Source organism: Oncorhynchus keta, chromosome 32, assembly GCF_023373465.1.
Source record: "Oncorhynchus keta strain PuntledgeMale-10-30-2019 chromosome 32, Oket_V2, whole genome shotgun sequence".
Lineage (NCBI taxonomy): Eukaryota > Metazoa > Chordata > Actinopteri > Salmoniformes > Salmonidae > Oncorhynchus > Oncorhynchus keta.
Window position 1 is genome coordinate 18,895,366 of NC_068452.1, and position 10,280 is coordinate 18,905,645.

Consider the following 10,280-nt stretch of genomic DNA (forward strand, 5'->3'; position numbering starts at 1 on the left):
CCATGTTTCATGAGCTGAAATAAAACATCCAGAAATGTTCCATATGCACAAAAAAAATATTTATCTCAAATGTTGTGCACAAAGTTGTTTACAACCCTGTTAGTAAGCATTTCTCCTTTGCCAATACAATGCCACAGATGTCAAGTTGAGGGAGTGTGCAATTGGCATGATGACTGCAGGAATGTCCACCAGAGCTGTTGCCATAGAATTGAATGTTCATTTCTGTACCATAAACTGCCTCCTATCTAATGTTAGAGAATTTGGCAGTACGTTCAACCAGCCTCACAACCTCAGACATTGTGTAATCTTGCCAGCCCAGGACCTTCACATCCGGCTTCTTCACCTGTGGGATCGTCTGAGACCAGCCACCCGGACAGCTGATGAAACAGAAGTATTTCCGTCTGTAATAAGCCCTTTTGTGGGGGGAAAACGTATTCTGATTGGCTGGGCCTGGCTCCCCCAGTGAGTGGGCCTGGCTCGCAGGCCCACCCATGGCTGTGCCCCTGCTCAGTCATGTGAAATCCAGGGCCATTAGGGTATAATTAATTTATTTCAATTGACTGATTTCCTTATATCAGCTGTAACTTAGTAAAATCGTTGAAATTGTTGCATGTTGCGATTATATTTTTGTTCAGTATAGTTAAGAAACTAAAATAATAAGTTATGTTTATTTCGATTGGCAAGAAGAAATAACATATAGAAACGTCACCATCTCCAATTTGGTTCATCCCACTTGATTTTACTTCGAGTAGTAGGATAGCGGCCTACACGACAAACAACTTGTAATATTGGTAGTAACCATTTGTATGCCACCGTCATACGGTCTACACTGCTCAAATGGGAGAGTTTACGCTACAAGCCGACAGACAACACAACAACACAGGGCACACTTCGCTCCCGCAGTAAGGAGAGGAAAGTAGCTAGATAGTGTAGCCAATATCAGGCCAGAGTGACGGCTGAACCACATTTATTGTTGTGATTTTCACCGAAAATACACAACTGCGGCATTATTAACGTTTGTTACATTTTTGTAATAACAAATAATACTCCGATATTAAATGAATGATTCGGAACACTCCCAAGTTCCAACTTTGGCTGAGTAAAACATTATATCTGAAGTTTCTAGCCACAAGCATAAAATAGAAGGGCTCATCAAAACTACTGTCTGAACTGAACCAAATATGCATAGCCATCTCGAGACAATTCTGATTTAGTGTTATTTTCTTCTCAAAGCTGCCAGGATGTCACGTGTCCTACTTATATCAGTACACTCATAACACCTGAATCATTACGAAACTTCTATTCGATCAAATAAACCTCACGTTGCAAATAAGCCATTCGTTTATTTGTTGACCAAATTCCACACTTTCAATGACCTCCATACAAAAACTCCTTGCTTGGTGGGCGAAACAACGAAAAAACGCCACCTGCTGGAAGGGAGACAGATTTCCCGACGAATTGGTCCTCTCTCTTCTGACTGAACTAACTGAACCCAATGCGTTGGTCTCGGCTCGAGACTGGCTGTGCGACAAACGTCATCAATTTGGGCACCAGGCGTATCCATATTGCCTTTCGGTTTTACCGTCGGCCACGTGTGCACGCCATTTTGCTTAAGTAGACTCAGAGAGACTTTATATATTCACTTTGTATGTTGTCTACCTCACTTGCTTTGGCAATGTTAACACATGTTTCCCATGCCAATAAAGCCCTTGAATTGAATTGAATTGAATTGAGACAATCGCTGTCTTAAACAGTACATACCATGACATACATTTCCCACTATTGAAAATTGTAGATTTAAAAATATGTACAAAATTAAATAAAAATACGGCTAGGTTACATAATACTTTACATTATGGTATACTTACAATAATGTAAAGGCGTGTTTAAGTAGTTTATAAACTGTTAATATTTTATATTCCAGGTCACAATTGTAAATGAGAACTTGTTCTCAACTTGCCTACCTGGTTAATTAAATAAAGGTGAAATAAAATAAAATATATTATTAGCTTATATATAATTTATAAATATGTAATAAACTATAACACATATGCATAATATATTTATAAACTAATAATTAACAGTTTGATAAACAAATATTATTTAACTTATATAACCAATTATCAACTACTTATGAACTGGATCAATCAATATAAAGCAACTCAGTCAATATCATCGATCATACCTCAGACTACATTCCAGTCACTCAACTTTTAAGTCTCCGAGTATAAAGTATTAACTATAACATTCACCATTACTAAAGATTACTTGTATGTTAATTTTTGTTGTTGATCATAATAAAGTTGTACTATTAAAACTATTATTTTCACATTAACCCCTTCTTTACATTGTTTGCTATGCTTGACCGGGGTTCCCCCTCAGCTTTGCTAAAAAAAAATACATTTCCTAGAATGCATATATAATAATGCAGACCCAAAGTGGGTCGCAGACCTGTTAATGGTGGTTCGCGAGGTGTCAGAGTACATTTCTAATAATTTAATGAATTACTGGAATTGATTTTGGCCAAGTGCAACTGCACTCTGTTCATTGCGCGCTCTGCTTAACAGCAGTGTCTCTGCTCAGTTTGGCAGCTGCATGAGTAGGGGAAGGAGATGCCCGTGTGCTTCGCGGTTTAAACAGATATTTTTTCTGCAGTTTTCTTGAAGATCACTCCGCAACCCACACGCTGCAGTACTGTTGTTCAGCAGCAGATGATGCGCTGTCAGCCACTGGCTTGTAATTCCCACTCGCCATCACTCACCGCTGTCATCGAATGGACGGACTCAAGCTAGCCACAAATTCTGACTGAGTTAAATTGTCATTATACAGCGATGAGTTTCTCTCTCTTGGTTTCATACAAACTTTGAGAAATAACGAGGAGCGCCCACAATGTGTTTTGTGCAGGAAAGTGTTTAGGAATGAGTCTCTCAAAACGAACAAATTAAAAAGAAAGGTTCTGACCAAATATCCACAGCAAAAACTTTATTTAACTAAGCAAGTCAGTTAAGAACACATTCTTATCTACAACGACGGCCTAGGAACAGTGGGTTAACTGCCTTGTTCTGCGGCAGAACTATTTTTTTTTATCGTGTCAGCTGGGGGATTCGATCTAGCCCAACGCTCTAACCACTAGGCTGCCTAACGCCCCATCATGGTAAACCCAGGGAGTTATTTCAGAATAGGGCATAATACTTCAGGAAGCAGTGCTTTGACAGTGGAAAAGTAAGTCAGCTAGCAAGACATTGTTGTAATTGTATAACAAGTGATGATAAGCAGAAATAAGGGAGTACTAACTCATAGTAGTCGATATGAGTTTCTCGTTCAAACAATCCTCTGGCCTTGTACACAGCTAATAGCTAACATTAGCCAAAGCAATCTATCTAGCTAGTGATAGTGCAACCCTAGTAACAGTACAGATGGAAGATGAGAAAAAAAATCTGTTGCTGTTAAAATACAAGCAATCATTTTTATTCTGAACTGGAATACAATGAAAAACGCATGATGCTTTTTGAGGCTGAGAAACTGACTGTGAGAAAGCAGTAGATGTTCTGATCCAGCTTGGCACCACATACCTGTGTGTGTCAGGGTTCTCAACTGTCAAAAACTGAGCCCAGAATAGACCCGCTTGTTGAAAACTTCAACCAGTCACACACCTACCATTAGGACTGTGTGTGTGTGTGTTTTATAGTCTACACCTGTGTGATGTGATCAATCAGTTTATTACATTTAGCAGCAACAGGTCCAACCTAGACACATATTTAAGAGTGTTTTAATTGTGAAAAATAAACATGAATAGCTATTTATATAGGTATTTAATTTAATTGTTATTTGTCTATGTTGCATTTGTTAATGGGCATAAGGGCAATGACATGTAACAATATTTACATTTAGTTGCATGTTTTTGTAAGCTTGGGTCCCAGGAAAACACAGAATTTATCATTTGGGTCCCAGGCTGAAAAAGTTTAAGAACCCCTGATATAATGCATTAAAACAAACAAAGTAAACATAAATTGCTACAGTAACAAAATGTTTTATTATGACTTGGTGGGGTTTGGGAGTCAGCTGTAAGGACTGTCTGCAATTTTGAGCATGGTAGAAGTAAATGTTTTTCTTAGAAATCTCTTAAACTGAAGCTTATTCTGTAAGATCTGGGAAATTTTACTCAGGGCTCCAATAAATAAACGTCATGTCTCTTGACCCAGTGTCTGGCCCCTCCTTCAGGAAATCCTCACATCAGCTAAAATGTTATTTTGTCATCTAATGTGTTGATGTCTGGTAGGAGGGAACAGTGTTTGCAGGTGGTTGGCCGATTTATTGAACTAGCACATTGTTGTCTCCATGCACAACATAATGTACATATTACCACAACTAACAATGTCGTTTCTAATGTCCTTTGTCTTTTACATTTTACATAAAGTATTGAAATATAGGTCTATCCTTTGACTTAGAAATACTTGAAATAGCAATATATTTCATATTTACAGGGACTTGAAATATTGTTATTGTTTAAGTCTACCTTTTCTACCTATGAGAACCAAATAGAGCAGTGATTAGAGCACTGGGCCAGTAATGGAAAAGTTGCTGGATCAAATTCCGAGCTGACAAGGTAAAAGTCTATTGTTCTGCCCCTGAATAAGGCAGTTAACCCACTGTTTCTTCAAATATGAATTTGTTCTTAACTGGCATGCCTAGTTAAATAAAGGTACAAATATAAAATAGGCCTAGTAAATCTAGAAGACTGCTCTTTGTACAGGCCTACTGCCGCAAAGTAAGCTGGTCTATTTAGTCTATTTTAAACTGGAAAGTGGCTTGTTTACTTACAATGTAAAATGGAACTTAAATTATATGCTTTCACATATATATCATAGATGTTATGACAGATCACCTTTAACTTCATAATATCATTGTATATTATAATTATATGTCTGCACTTAATGATTCCATTTTCTTAGTTGTATTATGGATTCCTCATTACCATTACGGGTTACTTGGCATTTAATGTGCTAAACTACGGGGATTTTGTAATTAGCCTAAACGATCTGTGGTTGCGTTACATAAACTGCGCGTTCCACACCCCCTTGAAACTAAAATATGTCGCGCTCTTCTCTCTACACTACGGTAAAAAAAAAAAAAAATTTAAAAAAAAAGACCATTCACAACACAACCGAAAAACAGGGCTAGGATCATGGTAGGTCGTTACACTCCCTCGTCTTGGTTTCAATATGATCTACCTCCAGCAGATACCTTCTCACGCCACAGACGCTGTTGAAATACTAGATGAGACTGGATGTCGAATGGTGCACGGGTGGTGAAATTACATTCATAATTAGAAACTAGTGTACTAGCGCTGCACAATGAACAGTGGTTAACATAACGTCCTGGACCAGAGCAAATGCGCCGATAGGTATGTGCATAGCACACCAACGCCCTGGAACAAAGCTACAGACACTCGATACAGGAGACTAAAACGTTTACATGTTGCGTGCGCACATACCGTCTGAGACGCATGCGCATTGCAGACCGCACAGCCTCAGAACATCTGTTGCTGGATGCTTCTCCTTTAAAGGCGCTGCATGGTCAATCCAACCTCTGCATTGGCCGTGCAGCATTTATGGTGATATGGCCTCCGCAGAAGTCAGGGCATTCATACATTCTGTGCTTTGTTGAGCAGCGCAGAGCTGTTGTCAACGAAGTGTGTGTTTATACAGGACCTCCTGCCCCCACCTACCGTCAACCAATCATGTCAATGCGAGGCTAAAGGAGCTCCATGGAGCACTCGGCATTGTTATACAAGTTGGGAGGCGCATGGCGATGCAGTATGGTACGGAGCTCAATTTGGCAGCTGTATGCCTCTGGAGGCTTCGCAATTGCGTCACACCCTCCATAACGAGCCTTCCGACCACATTTTCGGATCAAGCTAAATTGGCTTTTACATTTACATTTACATTTAAGTCATTTAGCAGACGCTCTTATCCTTTACGAGCTGAGCTGGCCATGTTCAATTACTGTTGACTGCAGATACATAGGATGTCTCTTAGTTACACACATTTGCTGCGTGCTGGTAGCATAACTAAATTGCCAACTGGTAGACTAATTAACTCATAACTGAAATTGTTTGTAAAAACAAAATTACATTTACATTTACATTTAACATTTAAATAGTGTAAACTTATGACACCAGTAGCATCTAAATCTAATTACCCTATCCTAGGTATTCATGGGGCAGCCACGTGAGGGAGTTTGTTCTGTTTTGACTCAGACTTCCTCAGTTTGTGGATGAACAGTGCCCTTGTTTGTTTGTCAGAAAACTAGTTAAATAAATCTTGGTTCTTGTAAAAAGTAGGCATTTCACGTGATATTGAAGTATGTATATATAGAAGTATGTTGGTTTGGCACATTTTAATTAATTTATTTAGGTTTTAAAAGGGTGTGTTCACAATTTTTACAATTTCAAAGGAAATCTAAATGTATTGGTCATATTACATGTGTTTAGCAGATGTTATTGCTGGTGTATTGAAATGCTTATAAATTGATGTGGTAGTAACTGTATGCTACCAGACGGGCCTTTCCTCATTTGGGAAAAATTCCTTCCTCTCTCCTCCATGAGGCGGCAGGGTAGCCTAGTGGTTAGAGTGTTGGACTAGTAACCGAAAGGTTGCAAGTTCAAATCCCCGAGCTGACAAGGTACAAATCTGTCGTACAGTCTGTCATTGAACATTTTCTCTTAACTGACTTGCCTAGTTAAATAAAGGTTTACAAATAAAGGTTTACACAAAGATGATTTATCTATTGTGATCTATTATAATTGAGTGACCGCTCTAAGGGCTCAGACACACCAATAGCATTTGCTGGCCTAGAGAATTTAGCACCTCTGAACGAAATTTGCAAACCAAGTGTGCACCGATTTTACATAAAAATCTTATAAAAATCTTGGCAGTCAGATCCCTAGAACACAGTGCGCTGAACGATCGGCAGCGAACGCTAGATCCACATCCGGTCCTCGAAGATGGGAGGAGGCAAGATCAGATGGAACCATTCTAGCCAATGAGAGAGCAGATACGTGTGTGAACAACAGGCACAACTCTGATATAATTTGTTTTTTTTCTCCAAAGTTTCCAAAATTACACGTTCATCCACGTATCAGTGCATTCATAACAACCTAACCATTACGAAACTTTTTTTTTCACATAGCAAATTAGCAACTACATTTTTTAAATGTTTTGACCGAATTCGAGACTCTGACCTCAATACAGAAATTCCTCACTTTGTGGTCATATTTTGATAATGATTTTCTCACTTCATGTACAGATTTTGGGCGGAGTAAACCCTCACGCTTTGCCAAATCCTCTCTGGTGTAAATGTGTTAGTAGGTGGACAGAAGAGTGTCCTCCCCAATAGCCACATTTTATCATGGATAGTCATGTGTATTCTACCTGAGACCTTTGTGAAAGATTTTTGATATTTGCCACACCCCATTTGAAGCAGATACTGTTTTCTCAAAGTAGAAAAGTATGCAAACATTTTAAAACGATATACTACTTAACCTATCCTTTTATCTATAAAATGTCTTGCACAACTAGCTAAATTAGTTTTATAATTGTACACATTTATTTTGGGATTCCACCCCTGTAAATATAATTTGCCTGATGACACATGAGTGGAGAGGAGTGTCATTTCATACAAGTGCATTTTCATCCAGGTGAGAGATGCGAGGCGAGAGATGACGCAGGAGTTGAGCAAACCAATAGAGAAAAGGCCAGGGCATTGTTTTTGTTCTGGTACATAAGGCATGTTGAGGGATAAAAACAATGCCCTGTTGGGTTGCAGAGTGCACGTAGGCCTACCCTACACAAAAATGATTGTGCCGATGTGTTTGCCTACTCCCCAGAAATGTCACAGTTTATGTATGCTTATGTATGATAATTTATCACAAAGTAGTTTGGATGTAGTGAACTACTTTTTCAGAAATAACGTTAGTTAAGTAAACTGTATGTTTCTACGGGTACATTTAGTGTAGCTTAACTTCTACCAGTGTGAAGTAATTGGTAGCTTGGTAAACTACACCGAGTGTACAAAACATTAGGAACACCTTCCTAATATTGAGTTGCACCCCTATTTGCCCTCAGAAAAGTCTCAATTCATCGGGGCATGGACTCTACAAGGTGTCGAGAAGCGTTCCACAGGAAAGCTGGCCCATGTTGACTCCAATGTTTCCCACAGTTGTGTCAAGTTGGATGAAAAACCCAGCAGCTTTGCAGTTCTTGACACACTAAAACTGATGTGCCTGGCACATACTACCATACCCCGTTCAAAGGCACTTCAAACTTTTGTCTTGCCAATTCACCCTCTGAATGGCACAAATACACAATCCATGTATCAATTGTCTCTAGGCTTAAAAATCCTCCTTAACCTGTCTACTCCCCTTCATTTACACTGATTGAAGTGGATTTAACAAGTGACATCAATAAGGGATCATAGCTTTAGCCAGGATTCACCTTGTCGGGAAAGAGCGTTTTGTACACTCAGTGTATATTTTCAAAGTAGCTTCCCCAACACTAATCAATACAAACTCTAATATTTTACAATACCTTCAGAAACTATTCAGACCCCTTGACTTTTTCCACATTTTGTTACGTTAGACTTATTCTAAAATGTATTAAATGTTGTTTTTCCCCTTATGAATTTACACACAATACCCCATAATGACAAAGCAAAAACATTTTTTTAGACATTTTTGCAAATGTATAAAGAAAACAGAAATATCACATTTACATAAGTATTCAGACCCTTTACTCAGTACTTGGTAGAAGCACCTTTGGCAGTGATTACATCATCGGGTCTTCTTGGGTATGACGCTGCAAGCTTGGGACACCTGTATTTGGGGAGTTTCTCCCATTCTTCTCTGCAGATCCCCTCAACCTCTGTCAGGTTGAATGGGGAGCGTTGCTGCACAGCTATTGTCAGGTCTCTCCAGAGATGTTGGTTCTGGTTCATGCCTGAGCTCTGGCTGGGCCACTCAAGGACATTCGGAGACTTGTCGCGAAGCCACTCCTGCGTTGTCTTGGCTGTGTGCTTAGGGTCATTGTCTTGTTGGAAGGTGAAACTTCGCCCCAGTCTGAGGTCCTGAGTGCCCTGAAGCAGGTTTTCATCAAGCATCTCTCTGTACTTTTCTCTGTTCATCTTTGCCTCTGACTAGTCTACTACTAGTCACTGCCGCTGAAAAACATCCCCACAGCATGATGCTGCCACCACCATTCTTCACCGTAGGGATGTTTCCAGGTTTCCTCCAAACGTGATGCTTGGCATTCAGGCCAAAGAGTTGAATCTTGGTTTCATCTGACCAGAGACTCTTGTTTCTCATGGTCTGAGAGTATTTAGGTGCCTTTTGGCAAACTCCAAGTGTGCTGTCATGTTCCTTTTACTGAGGAGTAGCTTCCGCTGGCCAATCTACCATAAAGGGATGATTGGTGGAGTGCTGCAGAGATGGTTGTCCTTCTTGAATGTTCACCCATCTCCACTGAGGAACTCTAGAGCTCTTTCAGAGTGACCATCGTGTTCTTGGTCACTTCCCTGACCAAGGCCCTTCTCCCCCGATTTCTCAATTTGGCCACGCGGCCAGCTCTAGGAAGAGTCTTGGTAGTTCCGAACTTCTTCCATTTAAGAATGACGGAGGCCACTGTGTTCTTGGGAACCTTCAATGCTGCATTACTGTTTTGATACCCTTCCCTAGATCTGTGCCTCGACACAATCCTGTCTCGGAGCTCTACTGATCATTTCTTCGACCTCATGGCTTGGTTTTTGCTCTGACATGCACTGTCAACTGTGGGCCCTTATATAGACAAGTGTGTGCCTTTCCAAATCATGTCCAATCAATTGAATTTACCTCAGGTGGACTTAAAGATGATCAATGGTCTCATAGCAAAGGGTCTACATACTTATGTAAATAATGTATTTCTGTTTTGTTTTTCTACACATTTGCTAACATTTCTAAAAAACTGTTTTCGTATTTTGTGTAGATTGCTGAGCAAAACATAATATTTAAGCAATTTTAGAATAAGGCTGTAATGCAACAAAAATGTAGAAAAAGTCAAGGGGTCTGAATACTTTCCGAAGGCACAGTATATGACTGACATGCAGAAGTGCTAAACTGTTGAATATGCCATTTGTCTGTACAGAGTAGTCCATAACTTTATACGTTTGTGTAATTTTATTTGATCAAATCTGTCATTTAGGAAATTAGGAGACACATCTAATGCAGATCCTATAAATATTCAAATGGT